The sequence below is a fragment of the Cebus imitator genome, unplaced genomic scaffold (assembly GCF_001604975.1).
Source record: "Cebus imitator isolate Cc_AM_T3 unplaced genomic scaffold, Cebus_imitator-1.0 Scaffold312, whole genome shotgun sequence".
NCBI classification, from domain to species: domain Eukaryota; kingdom Metazoa; phylum Chordata; class Mammalia; order Primates; family Cebidae; genus Cebus; species Cebus imitator.
In genome coordinates this window covers 66242-73072 of record NW_016107627.1, presented here as the reverse complement: position 1 = coordinate 73072, position 6831 = coordinate 66242, and the positions used below count along the sequence as shown (strand labels likewise).

The 6831-nt window shown below is 48.8% G+C and overlaps 1 protein-coding gene across 1 annotated transcript in view; it reads left to right on the top strand.

The window, feature by feature from the left end:
• SLC15A1 (solute carrier family 15 member 1) overlaps positions 1-6831 on the top strand; it is a 64201-nt gene that overhangs the window by 10748 nt on the left and 46622 nt on the right. The window lies entirely within an intron of this gene.

The following is a 6831-nucleotide window of genomic DNA, read 5'->3' as shown; positions in this document are numbered from 1 at the left end:
GACTCCCAAAGTGCTGGGATTACAGGCGTGAGCCACCACACCCGGCCTTAAGTCATTCCTTTCTAAAGATGTACTCACACTCAGTAAAGACTCTGCCAAGTTGTCTTCCTGAGATGCAGTGAATAAAAAAACTCATTTTATTCGTGTAGATTCCATCTTACTAACTAACTTTCAGAGAAAGTGGTAGATTGTGTCAGTTTGTTCTTGCAGTGGTATAAAGAAATACCTGAGACTGAGTAATTTATAAAGAAAGAGGGTTTAATTGGCTTATGGCTCTGCAGGCTGTACAGGAAGCATGTGCTGGCATCTGCTCACTTCTGGGGAGGCCTCAGGAAACTTACACTCATGGAAGGCGAAGGGGGAGTGGGCATGTCACATGGCTGGAGTAGGGGCACCGAGTGAGGGGGGAGGTGCTACACACTTTTAAACAACCAGATCTCATGAGAACTCACTATTGTGAGGACAGTACCAAGGGGGAGGGTGCTAAACCATTCATGAGAAACTGCCCCCATGATCCAGTCTCCCCTCCCCAGGCCCCACCTCCAACATTGAGCATTATATTTCAATATGAGATTTGGGCAGGGACACACATTCAAACTATATCATTCTCTGGCCTCCCCAAATCTCATGTCCCTCTCACATTTCAAAATACAATCATGCCTTTCCAATAATCCCCCAAAGTCTTAACTCATTCCAGTGTTAACTCAGAAGTCCAAGTCCAAACTCTCATCCGAGGCAAGGCAAGTCTTTTCTACCTATAGACAAATTACTTATTTCCAAGATACAATGAGAGTATAGGCATTGGGTAAACATTCCCATTCCAAAAGGGAGAAATCAGCCACAAGCAAGGAGCTACAGGCCCCACCCAGGTCCAAAACCCAGTAGGGCAGTCATTAAATCTTAAAGCCCAAAATAGTTTCCTATAACTCTGTGTACCACATCCAGGGCATGCTGATGCAAGAAGTGGGGTCCCAGGGCCTTGGGCAGCTCTGCCCTTGTGGCTTTGCAGTGTTCAGCTCGAGCCTGCTCTCACACGTTGTTGAGTGTCTGTGGCTCTTCTATGCTGAGGGCGCAAGATGGTGGTGGATCTATCATTCTGGGGTCTGGAGGATGGTGGCCCTCTTCTTATAGCTCCACTAAGCAATGACTCAGTGAGGACTCTGTGTGGGGGCACCAACCCCACCTTTCCGCTCCATACTACCCTGCCAGAGGTTCTCTGTGAGTGCTCCACCCCTGCAGCAGGGCTTCTGCCTAGACATCCAGGCTTTTCCATACATCCTCTGAAATCTATGCAGAGGCTCCCAAACCTCCTTCACTTTTGCAGTCTGTGGACACCTGCAGGCTTAACACCACGTGGAAGCCACCAAGGCTGATGGCTTGAGCCATCTGAAGCAGCAGCCTGGGCTGTATGTAGGGCTCTTTGAGCCAAGGCTGGAGCCTAAGTGGCTGGGATGCAAGAAGCAGTGTCCTGAGGCTGCATGGGGCTGTGGGGCCCTGGGATGGCCCATGACACCATTCTTCCCTTCTAGTCCTCCAGGCTCTGTGATGGAAGAAGATGCCAATTAGGTCTCTGAAATGCCTTAGAGGCCTTTCCTCCATTGTCTTGAGTGTCAGCACTTGACTTCTTCCTGTTATGCAAATATCTCTGGCAAGTGGTTGCTCTACAGCCTGCTTGAATTTCTCTACTGAAAATGCATTTTCTTTCTCTGCCACGTAGCCAGGCTGTAAATTTTTCCAACATTTACACTCTGCCTTCTCTTTAAATGTAAGTCCCAGGTTTAAGTCATTTTATTTGTCCCCACCTATGAGCATAGGTTGCTAGAAGCAGCCAGGTAACATCTTGAATGCTTTGCTGCTTACAAATTTCTTCTACCAGATATCCTAGTGTAACTGGGGTTGCAGGACATGGGGAAGGCTCAGCTCCCTCCCCCAGTGGGATGTGCCCAAGGTTCTTGGGTTCTCTCACCCAAGAATGGGGAGAGGGCCCTGTCTGCATGGTGAGTTCATTCAAGTAAATATTGGACCCAAAGAATTTTGCAGAGAGTGATTTATTAGGCAGAGAGGGAGAGAGAGACAGACAGACAGACAGACAAACAGAGAAGTAGGGAGAGCTCCCACGCTGTTGTGGGAGGGGATCCCAGGGAGGGGTATCCCTATAGGGAGAGAGGGAGAGACAGCTTCCACGTTGCCGTGGAAGGGGATCCAGAGTGTAGTCCCTATAGGTAAGGGAGTAGGGGGAATTTTAACCCCAGAGTTATTCCTGCCACATTCAAATTCTCGTCCAGTGGGAAGAGCTTTTCCAAACTTCCTTTGGAGAGATTGATCTTCAACTCTAATATTGAATAGGTTGCCTGGCCCGCAATCAAAGCCTCCTTCCTCAGAGCTTTTGGTGGGCTTTCTAAACAAAGGAAGCTCACCTGGGCTTTCTACCCAGCCCGTGCGTGGGAAAGTTAGACAAAGAACTCTAAGTTCCCGGATGGGGATGTGGATGAAGCCCTGTCGGGCATGTTGTGGGAAATTTCTGCCTTGGAAACCACACCCCTTGTGGATTCAGTTTTCCTTGATACAATTCCTCAATAGGTCATCACTTTCAAGTTTAAACTTCCAGAGATTCCTAGGCCATGGACACAATGCAGCCAAGTTCTTTGCTAAGATGTAACAAAAGTGACCTTTGATCTAGTTCCCAATAAGTTCTTCATTTCCATCTGAGACCTCTTCAGCCTGACCTTCATGGTCATGTCACTATTTGCATTTTGGTCACAACCATTTATCCTGTTTCTAAGAAGTTCCAAACTTTCCCTCATCTTCCTGTCTTCTTCTGAGCCCTCTACACTCTTCTGACCTATACCCGTTCCAAAGCTCCTTCTACATTCCCAGGTATCTTTATGGCAATGCCCCATTCCTCAGTACCATTTTTCTGTGTTAGGGCATTCTTGTAGTGCTACAAGGAAACACCTAGGTAATTGATAAAGAAAAGAGATATAATTGGCTCACAGTTCTGCAGGCTGTACAGGAAGCATGGCAGTATCTGCTTCTGAGGAGGCATCTGGAAGCTTCAAATATGGCAGAAGGTGAAGAGGGAGCGGGCATGTCATATGGCAATAGCAGGAGCAAGAGAGAGTGAGGGGAAGATGCTACATACTTTAAAATGACCAGATCGAAGGCCAGGCGCAGTGGCTCATGCCTGTAATCCCAGCACTTTGGGAGGCCGAGTTAGGTGGCTCACTTGAGGTCAGGAGTTTGAGACCAGCCTAGTTAACAGGGTGAAACCCTGTTTCTACTAAAAATACGAAAATTAGCCAGGCATGGTGTTGCGTGCCTGTAATCCCAGCTACTCGGGAGGCTGATACAGGAGAATTGCTTGAACCCAGGAGGTGGAGTTTGCAGTGAGCTGAGATCACACCACTCCGCTGTAGCCTGGGTGACAGAGTGACACTCCATCTCATAAAATAACCAGATCTCACAAGAACTCACTTGCTGTGGCAAGGACCAAGAGAGCTGGTGCTAAAGCTCCCCCCCCATGATGCCATCACCTCCCACCAGGCCCCACCTCCAGCACTGGGGATTACATTTCAATATGATATTTTGGTGGGGACATACAGGCAAACTATATCGTAGATGAAGAAATGGAAGTCCAGAGGTTAAGCACCTTGATCAAGGCTGCAGGGCCAGAAGGAATGTCTCTACACTGAGGTTCAAGCTCTTGATTCCAAAAGCCCACATCCTTCCATTGGCTAGACACAGGGGCAATATTGAGAACGTTCTCTCCTTAACTGAAAAGCCGCTTTTGCCATTAGCAAGGCCGTTACCTTCCTGGGTCCTCTTGTGGGACCAACTTTGTCAATTTGACCCCTTTACTCCTGGCTTATGAAAGCATTTCCAGAGCAAGCCCCAGAGCTTAGATTCTGCCAAATCCAATTTAAAAGGCAGGTGCCGGGTATGCACGGCTAAGCTCCAAGGAGAACAATGTAGTTTAGGAAAAAATTAATATAAAGAGCATTTCACCAACAAACAAAACATGGCAGGAAATGTGAGTCTTAGTTATATGTAAGGAGTGACTAAAGACCTGTATATACAGAGTTTGGGGCAAACCCATGTGTATTAGTTTCTAATTCCCGCTATAGCAAAGCCCCACAGCTTAGTGGCGTACACAGTGCCTTCTTATAGTTCTGGAGGTCGGAAGTCCACAGTGAATTTGACTGGGCTAAAATCAAGGTATTGGCAGGGCTGCATCAAAAGGCTCTCAGGGAGAACCAGTATCCTTGCCATTTCCAGCTTCTCCAGGCCACCGCCTTCCCTGACTTCGGGACCCACCCTGCAACAATTGTGGTCACTCCCCTGCTTTCACCTTTTCTGACTTTTTAGGACACTTGTGATTGTACTGGGTCCACCTGGATAATCCAAGTTAAACTCTTCATCCCAAGGCCCCTAATTCAATCATATCTGCAAAACCCTTTGGCCATAGGAGGGAACATATCCCTGAATCCCAGCAGTTATGGTAGGGACATCACCAAGGGCCCACTGTTCTGACCACCACACCTTGCAATTTCAGAAACACATCCTCAACACAGGAGCTGAAGCTTACAGTATTCCCTCATTTTCACTCTTGGTCACAAAAGAAAACAGTTATCTCTCCGCCTGAAAGTGAGGGCTTCTCTCTTAGACCTCAGCAAAAAGCCTTGTTCCTTTTGACTTCCGAAGTCCAACTCCTGGAAGTGCGTTCTCTGCAGTCTGTCAGTTGCTGACAGAGTTATTAATTTCTAGGTAATAAAACATCAAAGTCAGAGTTTCCATCCCGAAATGGTTCAAAATATGGAGCATGCTTTATATAAATAGTAGGAAATATTCACATGAATGGGAGAGTTCATTGAGTAGTGGGGGAGAGGGGAGTCTCTTGTTTTCTCCTGTGTTCCCTGTTCCCCTCAGCGCCCAAGTCAATAATCATATAAATGTATAATATACACTTATTTCATTAAAATCTTTAGCCAAAAGAAAAGCAAAACCACTGCTGGGTCTAGAACAGCAAGAAGAGCCTGCATTTATTCAGTGCTGACAATGTATCGGTGCTAAGGGAGCTAGTCCGATAGGAAGTCCAGATTCGAAGCTGGTTTTGGCTCTAGTCAGTAGTTCACACAAGGCACTCCAGAGCGACATAGAAACACTTGGCTACTCGAATATGCCTCTGAGGTTTTCTAGCAGGGAACCAACATAAACACGAATGCACCAAAATAAACAGAACTTGTGATAGTTGATGCTTGTGTTCAGTCTTAAGTCCCGATGTAAACACCAGTTCTGCACTTGAGCTTTCTAAGATAGCAATCCTGTTGACACAGGCCTATTAAGATAAGGAATGCTGACTGCAGTGTTACGCCCAGTAGATAGCTCTTGATTCTGTAAAAGAAGCGTTTAGCAACCTCTGCCCTGTAATAATAAATGCAGTTCTAGGAATACACGCTTTCAGAAAACAAAATGCCTTCTCGGTGATGGCTGGGTACTAAGTCTCAGATCTGCACTTTAAGGGATTTCCTTTTCCATAATTTAGTTCCCCGTGCGATGATTGTCAAGACCTAAGCTTTCTGAATGGCCACTTTTCTGTAACTAGTACATGTGAAGTAGACAAAAGTTTTACCGCTATTATGAAGCAAATAACAGGTACAAAATATTTAGCAAAGACAGAAGAACAACTCTGGAAAGATGAAGTCTTTCCCTGTAAATAAAGCTTCGGGGAACACAGGAAAGGGTTGCCATGAAGCCAGAGCTCTCTCTGCTGGGTTTGGGTTTTCAGTGCTCACTCCTGCTTTCCTGAAGGGGGCCAGGGATAAGACAGGCCTTTGTGTGGCTCCTCACCTGTCGTTGGCTTTGGGAGGCAATGGTAAGGCCATATTACCCAAAGGCTAAGCAGGCGAAGCATAACGTGGTATTGCCATGTCCTCAAGAACGAGCAGCCCCGGGTGCCTGTAAACCCAGCTACTCGGGATGCTGAGGCAGGGGAATCGCTTGAACCTGGGAGACAGAGTTTGCAGTGAGCTGAGATCGCGCCATTGCAGTCCAGCCAGACGAGTGAAACTCCATCTCAAAAACAAACACACACACACACACACACACACCGCACACACACACACACCGCGCGCGCGCACACACACACTGCACGCACACACGCACACACACACACACACCGTGCAGCAGTGACGCTTTTGCACCCACAGCCTGATTTGCACCGAGCTTGCAAAACGCACACTTGCCCGACCAGCCCTTCCTATTCCCTGGAGCCTGGCGCTTTCCCTGCGCGGTGTGAACGGCGGCCCAAGTCCACAGCAGGTGCAGTGCGTCACCACGACCCTCCCAGGACACGGGAGCCACGCTCCGCACGGGAGGGCTCGGGCACAGAAAGACGCCGCGGGGACGGGCCACACAGGGCAGCGTGGACCCTGGGCCTGCAGCAGCCTGCCCGCCGCCCCTGGGCCTGCAAGATGAGGGGGAGGAACCGCTCCGAAACCTGCAAGGAGAGAGTCAGGTGGGAAGGGAGACGTCGGAGAAGCCGTGACTGTCACTTGAGGTGATGATCTGAGGGGACCTTGCAGGGAGGAAGCCAGAAAAACAAATACCCCAGCGTTTTTTCTTCCCTCTCATCTCCCCTGTGGCCCAAACCCAATGGAAGACAGGCTGGGGCCCGGGACCTGGATGCGATCCCCGGGGGTCAGCCCCGGAGCGGCCCACAGGGCAGAGCTGACCTGAGCGCGGGGCTCGGTGACGGATAAGCGGGGTCTTGGGAAGCTCGTTCCACAAACAGTTTCCGCTCTGCGGGAAGCGGCGCAGGGGCCTGAGGACTCG